This window comes from Macaca thibetana, chromosome 4 (assembly GCF_024542745.1).
Source record: "Macaca thibetana thibetana isolate TM-01 chromosome 4, ASM2454274v1, whole genome shotgun sequence".
NCBI lineage: Eukaryota > Metazoa > Chordata > Mammalia > Primates > Cercopithecidae > Macaca > Macaca thibetana.
This window is the reverse complement of record NC_065581.1, coordinates 104,949,653-104,964,366: the sequence shown is the minus strand read 5'-3', so window position 1 is coordinate 104,964,366 and position 14,714 is coordinate 104,949,653. Positions and strand designations below refer to the sequence as shown.

The 14,714-nt window shown below is 45.3% G+C and overlaps 1 protein-coding gene across 4 annotated transcripts in view; it reads left to right on the top strand.

The window, feature by feature from the left end:
- SCML4 (Scm polycomb group protein like 4) overlaps positions 1 to 14,714 on the top strand; it is a 122,697-nt gene that overhangs the window by 26,024 nt on the left and 81,959 nt on the right. The gene's annotated exons all lie outside the window — the stretch shown is intronic.

The following is a 14,714-nucleotide window of genomic DNA, read 5'->3' as shown; positions in this document are numbered from 1 at the left end:
AGAAACCACTAATCATAAAACAAAAGGTTGCTGTATTGAACTTCAAACATTTAAAACTTTTGCTTATTAAAAGACAGTATTTAGAAAGTGAATAGATAAGCCACAGACTGGGAGAGAGGTTTGCAGTACTTATATTTGTCATGGGACTTGTCTCTAGAATATATAAAGAACTCCTACAGCTCAATAAAGAGGCAAACAATCCCATAAAATTTGGGCAAAAACTTGAACAGCCATTTCAAATAGAAGATGTGTAAATGGCCAATATACACATAAAAAGGGGCTCAGCATCTCTAATAATTCAGGAATTGCAAATTAAATTCCACCCACTAGAATTGCTAAAATGCAAGACTGACAGCTCCAATTTCGGTCAGGATATGGAGCAACTGGCCCTCTCTTACATTGCTGGGGGTGAAAATGGTATAACGGTTGGAAAATCGGCAGTACTTTGTAAAGTTAAACATAACCTACCCTATGAACCAACAATTCTACTTCCAGGTAATTATCCAGGAAAATGAAAACATATGTCCACAAAAGACTTGTAGAGAAATGTTTCTGGCAGATATTTTTCAAAATAGCTTAAAACCGGAAACAATAGAAAGTCCATCAACAGGTGAATGAATTAACAGATTGTGGCATATTCACATAAAATGGTCTACTATTGAGCAATAGAAAGAAATGAACTGCTGGTATACTTACAAATATAATTATGAGCGAACAAAGCCAGATGCAGAAGTGTATATATTATATGATTCTATTTATATAAAACTTAGGAATGGACAAAACTAATCTGTGGTGATAGAATAGTATCTGTCTTTGGAAGAGTAGGACTGACAGGGAAGAGGCATAAAGAATCTTTCTGGCTGGGCGCGGTGGCTCAAGCCTCTAATTCCAGCACTTTGGGAGGCCAAGGTGGGTGGATCATGAGGTGAGCAGTTTGAGACCAGCATGGCCAACATGGTGAAACACCATCTCTACTAAAGATGCAAAAAATTAGCCGGGCGTGGTGGTGAGCGCCTGTAACTTCAGCTACGCGGGAGGCTGAGGCAGGAGAATCCACTTGAACCCAGGAGGAGGAGGCTGCAGTGAGCCAGGATCACGCCATTGCACTCCAGCCTGGGTGACAGGGCAAGACTCTGTCTCAAAAAAAAAAAAAAAAAAAGAATCTTTCTAAGGTGATGAAGATGTTCTGTATTTTGATTAGGGAATGAGTTACATTGCTGTAACTCATTTGACATTTGTCAAAACTCAAAAGTCAAACTGTACTTTTAAGACCTGTGAAATTGACTGTAGGTAAATTATACTGCAATTAAGAAAAATATTTTAAATTGGAAAAAAATCTAAATTTACAGGGAAAACTTTAGTTGCACAAATTAGCAGGAAGGTAAAAAAAAAAAAAAATGGCAATATTACAAGAAGGGCTATCAGATTTTCTTCATCTTCCCTGAGGATATAGCAAGACAAAGACTTTTAAGTGATAGCAAAAGACTGTTTTAAATGTATGAGTTAATTAGCACAACACTATACCTAATAAGATAAAAGGCAGCATTTTCCCCAATTGAAAGGTTGAAGTATACTATTTACAGTATACATCAATATTCATGTCCATCTAGAACCTCAGAAGGTGAACTTCTTTGGAAATGGAACCTTTGCTGACATAATTGGTTAAGGTAAGATCATAAATTACGGTGGGCTGTAAATCCAATGACTAGTGTCATTATAAGAAGGCCATGTGGCAATACAGAGACACAGAGAGAGGGAATAAGGTCATGAGGCCATGGAGGAAGGGACTAGAGTGATGTAGCTGCTGGCCAAATACCAGAGGCTAGGAAAGGGACAGGAAACAGATTCTCAGATCCTCCCTCAGTGCCCCAAGAAGGAATCAATCCTGCTGGCACCTTGATTTTAGACTTCTGGCCTGTGAGAAAATAAATTTCTGTTGTTCCAAGCCACCAAGTTTGTGGTCATTATGACAGTGTTAGGAAACTAACACATATACTACTCAGCTAGGTTATCGAAGTGAGTATTCAACCATCTGCCTGGCACACTCAGGTGGATTTAAATCAATACACTGAACAAAATGTGCTCTAAAAACTATATACGCAGAGAGACACACACACATATACATACATATACACATAATATGTTGTTTCTTGTATGCAGTTTGGATAACATACAAGTGAAATAACTGCACATACTCATTGGCTACTTCTGACTGGTGTTTTCCACCAGACTAATACATTCTGAAGATGTTTCCTTGTTAGTACATAGAGAAGCCCGAATGTGCCCCTCCAGGCTGCTTTGGGACTAGGGAATGACTGTTTCTAAAGGAGGAAATTATGTTCCAGGATATGAATTTATCATGACTTATTTTGCCAGCCCAGTTCAATTAGATGAAAGTTTATTAAATGCCTCATCCTGAGCATTTCCATTTTAATCTGTTTAATTCAATCCAATCCAGTGCAAACCAATTCAATAAGCATCTATTGAGCACCTTCTTTGTAACCGTCACTCTGCTGTGATCACATCTTTTGGTTTCATCTTAATTGACTACCTCTGCCCCTTGGGTCCAGAGCAAAGATACTTTTTGAAAACTTGTTATGAAATATCACAAGAGGCTGATAAGAGAGATTGATGGTTGGGATGAAGAAGATATTTTTCTTTTTCTATACTGACCTTCTTCTTGTTGTTGTTGTTTGTTTGCTTGTTTTTTTTGTTTTGTTTTGGTTTTGTTTTGTTTTGAGACAGGGTCTCACACTCTGTTGCCCAGGTTGGAGTGCAGTGGTGTGATCTTGGCTCACTGAAACCTCCCAGGCTCAAGCAATCCTCTTACCTCAGCCTCCCGAGTAGCTGGTACCACAGGTGCATGCCACTATGCTTGGCTATTTTGTATTTTGGTAGAGATGGGGTTTCATCATGTTGCCCAGGCTGGTCTTAAATTCCAGGGCTCAAGCGATCCACTCACCTCAGCCTCTCAAAGTGCTGGGATTACAGGTATGGGCCACCACCCCCGGCCGCCTTGTAATCTCAATAGGCTCTACTGTCCTTACCAAATTGGACTTCTTAGAGTTTGGGATCTGCCTCAGGAAGAAAAGAGCAACTCTCACCCTATAAAGGAGTGACAGAAAGAATGAAAGCAGAAAGAACAGGATTCCATTGGGATTCACATGGAGAAATATACACTTCTAGAAGAGTGAGGATGAACCCACATGTCCTGTTCTTCAGGTGTTCAGCCTGTTTTAAGCATTTGTTTGTCTTGTACGCTTCCCAGTTATTGGTTCTGTGTTTCACGTGCATGCAGGGGGTTCCTGTTTGTAGACTAAATACCCACTGGCTGTGATGCCTGGTATCTCATTTAGCTCTTGTTGCTGCTGAGGTAAGAAAGAACATTAATTACTGCTTTCCCGTTTTAAAGTTAGATCGGGTCTTAGACAGCAAGAATTCTGAGTAATCATCCTCTGAATTAATAATTTCATAGTTGGATACTCTCTCCCTTCATACAGGGGGAGAGAGGGCTACACAGGAGATGGGGATCATTGGGGGTCATTTTTGGGGGCTGCTGACCACATTGTGCCTCCACCTTGTGCTGCCACATGGAATCAGCCGTCTCTGTCCAAGCTAACTCCCGTCAGTTATTTACTGTTCCCCAGATGAAAGTTCTATATACGTTTCTCTTTCCTCCTTTTGGATTCAATATTTGTTTTAGTTCTTGCAAGTGGAAAACTTCAGATATCGTAGATAATCGGTTATTGTTTCCCCTGATCTGGATCCTATACAACCTATATTCCCATTAGCTTTTTGATAAAATGACCCACACCAAAATCTGAGTGAGGTTTGTCATTAGCGATATTCCCAAATCTTTTTCACATAGCAAGCCGTTCCTGTCAAGTCTCTTTGGTACATTTGGGGGTGACATTTTATCCTTTTTATCTTTTTTCTCTTTTTTTTGAGACAGAGTGTCGCTCTGTCACCATGCTGGAGTGCAGTGGCGCAATCTCGGCTCACTGCAACCTCTGCCTCCCGGGTTCTAGCGATTCTCCTGCCTCAGCCTCCCGAGTGTAGGCACTGCAGGCGCGCACCACCACACCCAGCTAATTTTTTTGTATTTTTAGTGGAGAGGTGTTTCACCATGTTGGCCAGGTTGGTCTCAAACTGCTGACCTCGTGATCCGCCTGCCTCGGCCTCCTAAAGTGCTGGGATTACAGGCATAAGCCACTGCGCCCGGCCCCTTTTTATCTTTTAAAGTTTTCATCTGATTGATTTGGTCTACCTAACTAAAAATTTTTGAATTGCAATCCTGAAATCTGTAGCATTAGCCATCCCTCTCAAACTTACGTTGTTTGCTTATCTGATGATAAACCTGCCTTCCAAATCTTCATTCATGTTATTGGATAGAATAGAACTACAACTAGAGACCTGTGGCGTGCCACTGGAGATCATCTGCAGATTGGTGCTGTCATCAATCACGCAACCAGGATCCTGGGTGGTGTCTCATTAGTCAAGATATTAAGGATAATAATAGTATTATCCTTCTGCTCACATGTTCCTATCTGATCCATGAAATAATCTCAGGAAATGTTATCAAATACTTTGCAATCAAGATGGCCCATGGTTATAGCAGTCCTCTGATTTCCCACCTATTTGTCCCCCTCCCTTTCCCCCAAAGTAAATCTAGTTAGGTGAAGCCTTAAACTTTATTTGTTTTTGTTTGCTTGTTTTTGAGACGGGGCCTCCCTCTGTCGCCCAGGCTGGAATGCAGTGGTTAGATCAAGGGCTTACTGCATCCTCTACATCCTTGGGCTAAAGAGATCCTCCTGCCTCAGTCTCCCGAGTAGCTGGGACTGGGACTACAGGCACATGCCACCATGCTCAGCTAATTTTTGTACTTTAAGTAGAGATGGGGTTTTGCCATGTTGCCCAGGCTGGTCCCGAACTCCAGGGCTCAAGTGATCTTTCTGCCTTGGCCTCACAAAGTGCTGGGATTACAGGCATGAGCCACTGTGCCCAGCCTGAAGCCTTAAACTTTAAAGTACAGTCGTTTGCTCTTAGGGAGCCAATGTTCCAATATCAGTAATTACCACATTCTTTAATAAGTGTTACTAGCTTGTTTAATAATCAGTTCTCTGATTATTCACATCCCAAATCCAACCTCTTTTGGAAATTGGGATAAAATGTGCCCCTTTCTGCTCTTCCAATACTTCTCTTCTTTCCTGGGTTTCTCGAACATTTTCCAGCGGCCACTCTGAGGCTCCATCTGTAAACTGCTCTACTCGAGGCTGAGCTTTGTCTGCACTGAGAGAGAGTTGGGCTCATTAAAGTGATGAGCTGCAGACCCATTTCTTAGTATGTGTCTGCCACCTCCAGTTTGAGACCCTTCCCCTTTCTGTGCTAAACTGAAACTAAATAGTCCGGAGGCATTTCGGGAGTCTCCTTATCACTTGCTAACTCTCCAGTATACTTTAAGCAGTAGGCTAATTCCATCCCTGTTCCTCTTGCTCTGGAAATTAAGAATTAACCTAATGACACATTCCTGTTGCCTTTGTTTTTAGTAACCCTGGACTTGTTCGGTGCCTTTTTTTTTTTTTTTTAGACGGAGTCTTGCTCTGTTGCCCAGGCTGTAGTGCAGTGGCACAATCTCCATTCGCTGCAACCTCTGCCTCCTGGGTTCAAGTGATTCTCCTGCCTCAGCCTCCCGAGTAGCTGGGACTACAGGCGTGCACCACCATGCCTGGCTAATTTTTGTATTTTTAGTAGAGATGGGGTTTCACCATGTTGGCCAGGCTGGTCTCGAACTCCTGACCTCGGGTTGTCTGCCCGCCTCAGCCTCCCAAAGTGCTGGGATTACAGGCATGAGCCACCATGCCTGGCCTGTTTGGTGCTTTGACCTTTGTGGGACTTTCCTTCTTGGTTCCTGCAGTAAGTGTGGATGGTTGTCCCAGTCTGGCCACTCCTGATGCTGTGTGTGCCTTTCTGTTTGCAAACTTATTTGACATCCCTTTGTATCTTCAGGGCCTGGGACAAATGTCTTGCATTTAGTAAGCGTCCAATAAATATTCACACAGATATGGATTTTCAAAAGGTAAACTGTGAAAGCTAATTAAGAATTGACTTACAGCTGTTGCATGGCCCCAGGAGACCTTTGAGAAGGGGAGAAGACCTAGAAAATAATCCAGTAAGCCCCTGTTTGCTGGCTAACCCCCGAGAGAGAGCAGGACAAAAGTGTTGTTACTTTTCCTTTTCTGACCTTTCTTTTTGCAACTAAGAAGTGGAAGTCCTCAATTGTATCATTGTATTGCTCTCTCTCTCCCTTTCTTTCTGTGAGTCAATCAAACCATATTGGCTGGGGATTCACCATATGCAAAGCCCCAAGAGGTCACATAGATTTTCACCATGCAAGATACCATCTGTGGTAATACTACGGTTGACTTGTCTCAGGGTGATTGCAAGGCTTCCTGACTTTTTGGTCGTAAGAAGTCAGCTGGTAAAATGCAACATCTCCCACCCACCTCCAGCTAGAAACAGAAGCGCTGGGAGATAAAACTTCTTGGATCTTTCAGCAGCTAACCTATCGTTGACCAGATGCCAGGGCTGAGAGACTGGACTAGACTGGACTTGTGTGACTTTTGGCAAGACCTGGAGCCTTTCTGAGTTGTCATCTGTATAGATTTGACAGACTCTTCATCTATACAGTGGGAGTATGTAATAATATTTGCCTTAAAGGCTTGTAGTAAGAATTTAATAAAATAATACATGCACGTATGTACATTTTATTAATTCATTTATTTATTCACCCACTATTTGTTGCTTTGCGGGTCCTGTGAGCTGGGCCCTCTGTGCAGAGGTGTGTGTCAGGATCAGTGCCCACAGCCCAGGGGACATGAGTGTGAGGGGAGAGGCCACCAACGCTGTGGAATCCTCCCTTCCACAGGTGTGGTGCTCTGAGGGAAAGAGGGGTTGTTCAGGGACAACTCAAAGATGAATCTGGTGGTTTTGCTGTGGGCCAGGTCTGGTCTCCAGAGATTCTGCCTTTGTGATTATTGGCCACTGTCCTTGTCTGGACTAAGTGTGTGTGGTGGCTGTTTCTTCCTGCGTGACCTACCCATGTATCGTAGGCTCAGAGCGATTCTGGGAGACTGCAATGGAGAAGCTGTGTGTCAATGACGCAGGACATAGGGAATTCAGCTGTGCACTGTCTGCACACCACAACATGCTAGAGGGACCTGCCTGTAAGGGGACCCGTGTTTATGCGGGGGAGTGGGGAGGCAGGATGGGCTGGGACTCAGAGGAGATGTGATGACCAGAGGTGGTCTGCTTCCCTCCCATCTGCCCACGAACATCCAAGGAAGGGATCGTTCTGGGTTCAACTTCACGTCCCTGTGCTCTGCAATGTCTGACCACTGTAGGTCCCCAGAAAATACTGTCAAATGATTGAAGGGATGATTGAGGAGAGAAAGAGAGTAGTCCGCTTCTGGCCAGTGCTTCCCTTTGAAGGTTAAGAATTTGCTTTTGACCTTGGTCTTGCAGTACTTGTGAAGCCTGTGGAACCAACAGGCTGTGTAAGCGTGGCCACTGGGGGACACAGGCCCAAGAAGTAGTGACCTGCCTACAGTGTCCCTGCTGGAGCAGTGCCGGGACTGTGCCTATCAGGACAGCCGAGAAGCCTTTGTGATCCTTGCTGACCAGAAGCAAATTAGTCTGCATTTTGTCTTCTTTCCTGTAAGTTAGGGAAACACACACTGGGGGAGCTTTCCTATGCTCCTTGCTCCCACCCTTTCACCCATTCTATTCTCAGACCTGGAGACATTTTACATTTCTAGTATTTGAAGTACCTGGGCTTTTTCTTTGTGAAATAAGAGGGGAGAATAAACCAGTGTGTAGTGACTGTACAGACAGACAGTGATGGTGACAGTGTCGGGCACCCAACACCCAAGCTTTCCTCTCTGGCTCACAGCTTTCTGGAGAGCTCTAAAATCCTTCCTAATACCAGGGCGTTGGTAGCAGCTTCACCCCCATGAGGTGGGCATCATCAAGATGGGAGACAGGACTAATGCGATGCTCTGTAGGAAAAGACGAGGAATGTGACATTGTCTGGATGCATTTATTTCTTTTGCTTGGCAAATAAAAAGAAATGATCTGGTTTATGTTGTCTTTAGGGACACTGCAAACAAGATGGTTGGAAAACAGAGTTTCTGTTGGCTGTCTGTTCTCTGCAAAGAGAACAAAAGAAAATAATTAGCCAGGAAGAATAGTAATTTATATCACACAGGGTTTACTGATTATGACGGGATCTCATGGTCATTTTCTCATGAGATCCTTCTGGCAGCCTGGTGACATGGCCCCGGCAAGTACTGAAGTCTCCGTTTGACAGGGCCGGACACTGATACTCAAGAGTCACTCTGCTGTTCTGCTTACTGTCCACTGCAATGCAAAGCCAGCTTTCCTGGTCCTTGTAGAAACATGGCCCTTGTCTATTGGGGAAGTACAGCTTTCAGCTACCGAATGTGGAGAAACAAAATCAATTTCATGATAACTGTGCACTTGCTCTTGCCTTTTACCTCTAGATGCATCTTTCCTTGACCTGCACAAGAGGTGAAGGAATTGGTTCTGGTGTTGTTTTCATGTTTATTTTCTGATGATTGTTACCCTGGGTCCGAGATGGTGTCTTTCTTAGACAGTTCTTGGAGGGCAAACATTGAGTTGCTGTATGTCATTATATAGCAGTAACAAAGTGCTTTGGATACCTCAATGATTTCCAAAGAGTATCATAATGAAGGCATCATAGTTACACATTTCTGTACTTCAGGATGAGCATCTATGTGCCTGAAAATCCGTGTGAAAATGTCTGTGTTGGAATTCCTCGAGGAACTCACAACCCCCCCGCCGCCCCCCGGCCCAGCCTCGGCAAGACTGGTGAATGGATTCCTGCTTGGGGGGTGCTGACTTGGAGAGTTGAGATTTGTGTTATTTGAATCTTGTTGCTTTATTGTTGAAGTTGTAAGAATTTTTATTAGCAAAGTATTTGAAAGGAATCTAGCTATACAGTTGGTTTATATTACAAAAAATCATCTTGAAAGGAGAATTTGCTTTATAGATAAAGATTGAACGAGAAACAACCCAAACACCAAACCACCGGCGCTTTCTCAAAACTAAATGTAAAGTATAAATAGAGAACAAAACAGGAAATAGTGGTTTGCAAAAATACATATATGTGTGTGTGTAGCTGCATTCTAAGGTGCCTTTCCTTACACTGTGGGATGTGAGTGCCGAGGCTGAGTGACAGTCGCAGCTGCTGCCTCCTTAGCGGAGACAAATGTCTCGCAGCAATTGCTGTCTTACTGCTGCCCACAACCACCCTTCAGCAATCTTCCAAAAAAACTTGGATCAGCTCTGTAGGCACTAAATGATTGTGTTGTTCTATTCATCCAATTATTTCATGCCCAGAGACTTGACTGGGTTACTTTATACCATCCAAGCTTTCATATTGTATCAGTCTCATTTCTTTATGTCCTATTGAGACATGGAGAAGTGGCCTGAAGGGTCAGATTTCTCTCCTGTCCCCCAGCCAGCTCTGTTGCCAGCTCTCTGAATTCTGTCCAGGGCTGACACAGGGAGACAGCTGTAGGGAGTTATGCAGAGAGCTCTGGGGTGAAATCTACCCTCTGCCCACTAATGGGTGATCTCATGTAACCTCTCTGGGCCTTAGCTCCTCATCTGGAAATCCAAGGACAGTAATGCTTATCTCAAAACCATTGTGAAAATTAAAAGAGATGAAGTAGGTGAAGACCCATCTTGGCAGCATGGGATGCTCTGCATCTTATTGGAGTGGCCTTATTGTTGGAAAGTGGTTGCTGAGTCCTCTTTAGGTAAATTTCTGAGCCTGGTGGCCACTACTAAATACAAAAGGCAAGTACCCTGGACTGGACTCCGCTGCCTCAGTGCTAAGAAGTAGGAGGAGTCCTGGAAGAGGGCTGGGACACTGATCATCCATTCATCTGTTCACGTATCATTTAGTCAATAAATATTTGTCAATCCTTAAGATGTGCCAGACACTGAACAAGGTGGGGATACATGGAAGAAGATACAGAGCCTTCTCCAAGGAGCTCAAGCGTATTAGGACAGAGAGGCAGGGATGCCAATGAATGGAATAACATGTTGTAGGTGCTGTGATAGAAATGGGTCAATTATAGCCACAAGGAAGGATGTAGAAAAGAAAGATTCTGTCCAGGTAGCAATTTCCAGGCAGGACTGTGGGGGAGGAGCCTCTGGAAAGCCACTTCCTTGAGAAACACACATTTTTGTAGGTGGCTCCTTTTCATCTAGCCAGGGGAAAACGACTCACATTTCAGGCAGAAACTGACACTGGTGGGAGAGAGGATAAGCTCCCTCTTGCTGAGCAAGGAACAAGTGATGCCACTTCTTTGACTCCAGACTTCGACAAAACCATGAGTGGGGGCCCCAAATTAGAAACGTCTGAGACCTGCTGCGATCCAACTCACTTGAGTTCGCACTGTAGCTTTGATTCAGATGAGAAGCAGCTCAGTTTCGTATTCCAGAAGACTTTCCTGGACTTGGAAATAATAATGGAAGCCTTCTGCAATGAGCTAGGAGTAGGGGAAGTGGGACTGCGGGACTGCACACAGGGGAGCCTTTGGCGTAGGTGTCCTAGGGGTCCTCTAGGGTCGGTAGCAAAAGAGGAGCACCCCCAATCCCCCTTGGAGTACCAGACTGCAAGGAGCTAGTGAGGGTGAGGTGCGGAGGAGCTGTCAGGCAGGGTGTGCCCCAGGCTCTGCCTTTCCCTTGGCTGTTTTGTGGCCCCGGAAAACCTCAGCCTCGTAGAACCTCTTTTTTCCTGAGCATCCTGGGCTCTTAAGTCATTATCCATGAGATACCAGTTGCTTCAGAACTGTCCTCCTGCCATATCATGTACAAATGTCTCCTCTCCCTTACTAGCTGTTTAGCTTCTCAAAGTCAGGAGGGGATTGCAGAGGACAGGTTCCACCACAGCACCCCAGTGACCTTGCACATCTCCACATGGGCCATGTAGGCAAGGCTGGAGCACAGCTGATCTCAGTCCTGCAAGAGTGACCTGTGACCCTCTCGGAGCATGAGAATGTGAGAGGCTTGGGAGGTGCTACTACAAGGCCATTGGCCACTCAACTCCCTATCCACCTGGGAGGCTGTCACTAGACGTTTCTCACTGCCTTCTGGGTGTGAGGAGATGTGAGGCTTTCTGCCTCATCCCGTCTAAGGGCACAGCTGCAGGCTACGAAACCGCTTCGCTGCAGCCTGAGATCAGCTCCTCAGCAGTGGGGCGCAACAGCACTCAGATCACAGTCATCTTGTTCCTTTGGGTTTTGTGTTGTCCTCTAGGACAAGGGACACAGGGAGTGGGTCCTCTTCTTGCTTTTGCTGTGAGAAACTGAGCCCTTAGAGGGTTTGTTTAAAGTCCTACTCATAGAAGAAGAATGCACTCCTTGACCCAAATACAACTCTGGACCAGGAAGATACAAAAAAGAAAATTAGAAAATAAAATAAAGAAAATAAATAAATAAAGCGTCTGTTGTAAATAAATAAATAAAGGGTTTTAGAGCTCTCAACTCCCTGTCAAGCAAAGTTGACAGACCAGGCGTGTCTGTCAGCTTTGTTTAACAGGGAGTTGAGAGATCTGAACCTGTACAGTACGGGGCCGAGGCCCAGAATGGTGAAGTGACTTGTCTCTGTCTCAGCTACCTAGGAGTAGAGCCAGCACTAAAGTCTGGCCCCCTAAGTCCAGGGTCATGTCCACTCGTACCTAGTCCTATGCCTCATGTGCCATAAACACCCACTGAAATGGTTGCTGGTCTGCTCAGTCAAACCACTGGGGTGATTAGGATCCCAGTCAGGGTAAATGCATACGCCATGGGCCGTGATGAGTGCAGCCCCGACATGTGGGCTTGTGATTTGGAGCCTTTTCAGGGTCCGGGGTACCTGACTCATTTCACCTCCCATGTACTAGGGCAGCTGGCCCTGGTTGATCAAAAGCTGAGGATATCAGAGCCACTCACTCATTTAGATTGACTTTATTGGATCGTTTTTATTTTTTAAAAATACACAACATTCAAAAGGTAAAAAAGGGTATGCAGAGAAAAAAACCCTTCCTCTCTCTCCAGTTCTTAGGACCCCAGTTCCTCTCCCCATCGCAGCAAGAGACAATTGCTACTGTTGTAAAAATGCTTCTGGTGGTATCTTATGCATCCATAAGCATACATGCATGTATAGATGTGAAATGTTTATGTGCATCTTCTTTACTCAGTGGATGATAACATGCTATACATGCCAGGGTATAAATTTCAACATTTATCTTAAAGGTCATTCTCTCTCATTTCTTTTATCCATGATTCTGCTGACCATATCAATGGCAGAGAACATTGCGTCTTCCCTGTCCTCTGAATCCCTTCTCTTGACTTATGGGTTTTGCCTGCAGGTGTATCTCCAGGTGTGGCCACAGAGAGACAGACCCCACCCTTTAGAATAATAGGAAAGACAGGAAATTCCCTTACTTTTTTTTTTGAGACGGAGTCTCGCTTTGTCGCCCAGGCTGGAGTGCAGTGGCCGGATCTCAGCTCACTGCAAGCTCCGCCTCCTGGGTTTACGCCATTCTCCTGCCTCAGCCTCCCGAGTAGCTGGGACTACAGGTGCCCGACACCTCGCCCGGCTAGTTTTTTGTATTTTTTTTAGTAGAGACGGGGTTTCACCGTGTTAGCTAGGATGGTCTCGATCTCCTGATCTTGTGATCCACCCATCTCGGCCTCCCAAAGTGCTGGGATTACAGGCTTGAGCCACCGCGCCTGGCAGGAAATTCCCTTTCTTACAAGTTTTCCCATTCTGCCCGGTCACAAACTGGCCTGTCTCAAGCGCGGGCAGATGCTGTCCTTTTCACATCTGTCTGTTGGGGTCCAACTAGGAAATCTCTTTAGTAGTTAAGGCATTGAGTATTTAATGCAGGAAACGGTTGCACAGTGATAAGCCAAAACAAGAGACTGGGCACTCAGCCACCATCCCTGAAGCTACAACCACCCCTAAGCTTGAGGGGCAGGGGCAGGAGGTGGCAGGACAGAAACGAGGACCATGTCACCCAGCAGAGCTTGGTATCATCCAGGTCTGTTCAGAGGGAGCTGGAGCCGTAGAGGAGGAGCAGTTTCTAGCAGGGACCTAGCCAAGCAAAGACGGGGATTTCACCAAAGATGGGCTTCACCCATCCCAACTTCTGCCTCCAAACTCAGACCAGCACCTCCCATCAGGCAAACTCAGAACAGCACCTCCCATCAGGCAAACTCAGAACAGCACCTCCCATCAGGCAAACTCAGACCAGCACCTCCCATCAGGCAAACTCAGACCAGCACCTCCCATCAGGCAAACTCAGACCAGCACCTCCCATCAGGCAAACTCAGACCAGCACCTCCCATCAGGCAAACTCAGACCAGCACCTCCCATCAGGCAAACTCAGAACAGCACCTCCCATCAGGCAAACTCAGACCAGCACCTCCCATCAGGCAAACTCAGACCAGCACCTCCCATCAGGCAAACTCAGACCAGCATCTCCCATCAGGCAAACTCAGAACAGCACCTCCCATCAGGCAAACTCAGAACAGCACCTCCCATCAGGCAAACTCAGACCAGTACCTCCCATCAGGCAAACTTATCCAGCAGCTGACAGTCACCAGGAATTAGGGGAACAACACCTGCTTTGGTGCAGAGAAGAGCAGGAGAAGAGTAAGAAATGCAGCTGAGGGAAACAGTCCAGGGCCCCACATGCAATCTCCACAGTGCCGGGTAAGGCCTGTTAATGTGGGACTTGATTTAAAAAGAAGGGATGGACATCTGAAACAGGGAGGGGGCACACTCAGCCCCCTGGGACTGGATCCCTCCCTTCTCATGCTCTCTTGAGGTCACCTTCTCAGGAGCAGCCCCAACAAGCAGGCCTGATGGTAGGACTGGAGTTAGAAGCAGTCTTTCCTCCTCTTCCTGTGCCAACCGAGGAGACTGGTGGGCCCCAGAGAATATGTAGATTTAGGGTACAGCTGAGCCCAACTTTTTCTACCTCTGCGGCATGCCTATTACTCACGCTTTCAAATGTTCTAAAGTGTTTCTGAATCCTGCAGGCTGGAATGGGTGTTTTTCCCACTTCACTGTGCATATTCTCTGTTCTTACTTCATTTATCTTTCCTCCTTGTCCTTAAATATATGAATCTTGGCTTTCTGTCACCCTGGCTGTTGTACCCCTCTTGGGGGCAGGGAAGGTTCTAGCATTTGAGAATGGTGATAGCTTTGACAGGTTTAGCCAAGGGTGGAATGGATTTGACAGGCTTTCAGAGTCTTCTCTCACAGCCAAGGGCCCATTACAAGGACCTGGGGAGCTCCTTGTACCCCATCCAACAACAGAGTTGAGAGTTCTACATCTGGAGAAGGAGGTACATGAGCCTTGGTCTCCTTATACTTACAAGACACATTTAGAAGCTTCATCTACCACAGGCTGAAGAAACAAGTTCGCACATTGCAACTCCCAGAAAGATACTTGGTGGATTTATCACCCTTGAACGTTCTGTTGAACCTCTTTTTTCCTTCCTTTCTTTCTTTCTTTCTTTCTTTCTTTCTTTCTTTCTTTCTTTCTTTCTTTCTTTCTTTCTTTCTTTCTTTCTTTCTTTCTTTCTTTCTTTCTTTCTTTCTTTCCTTCCTTC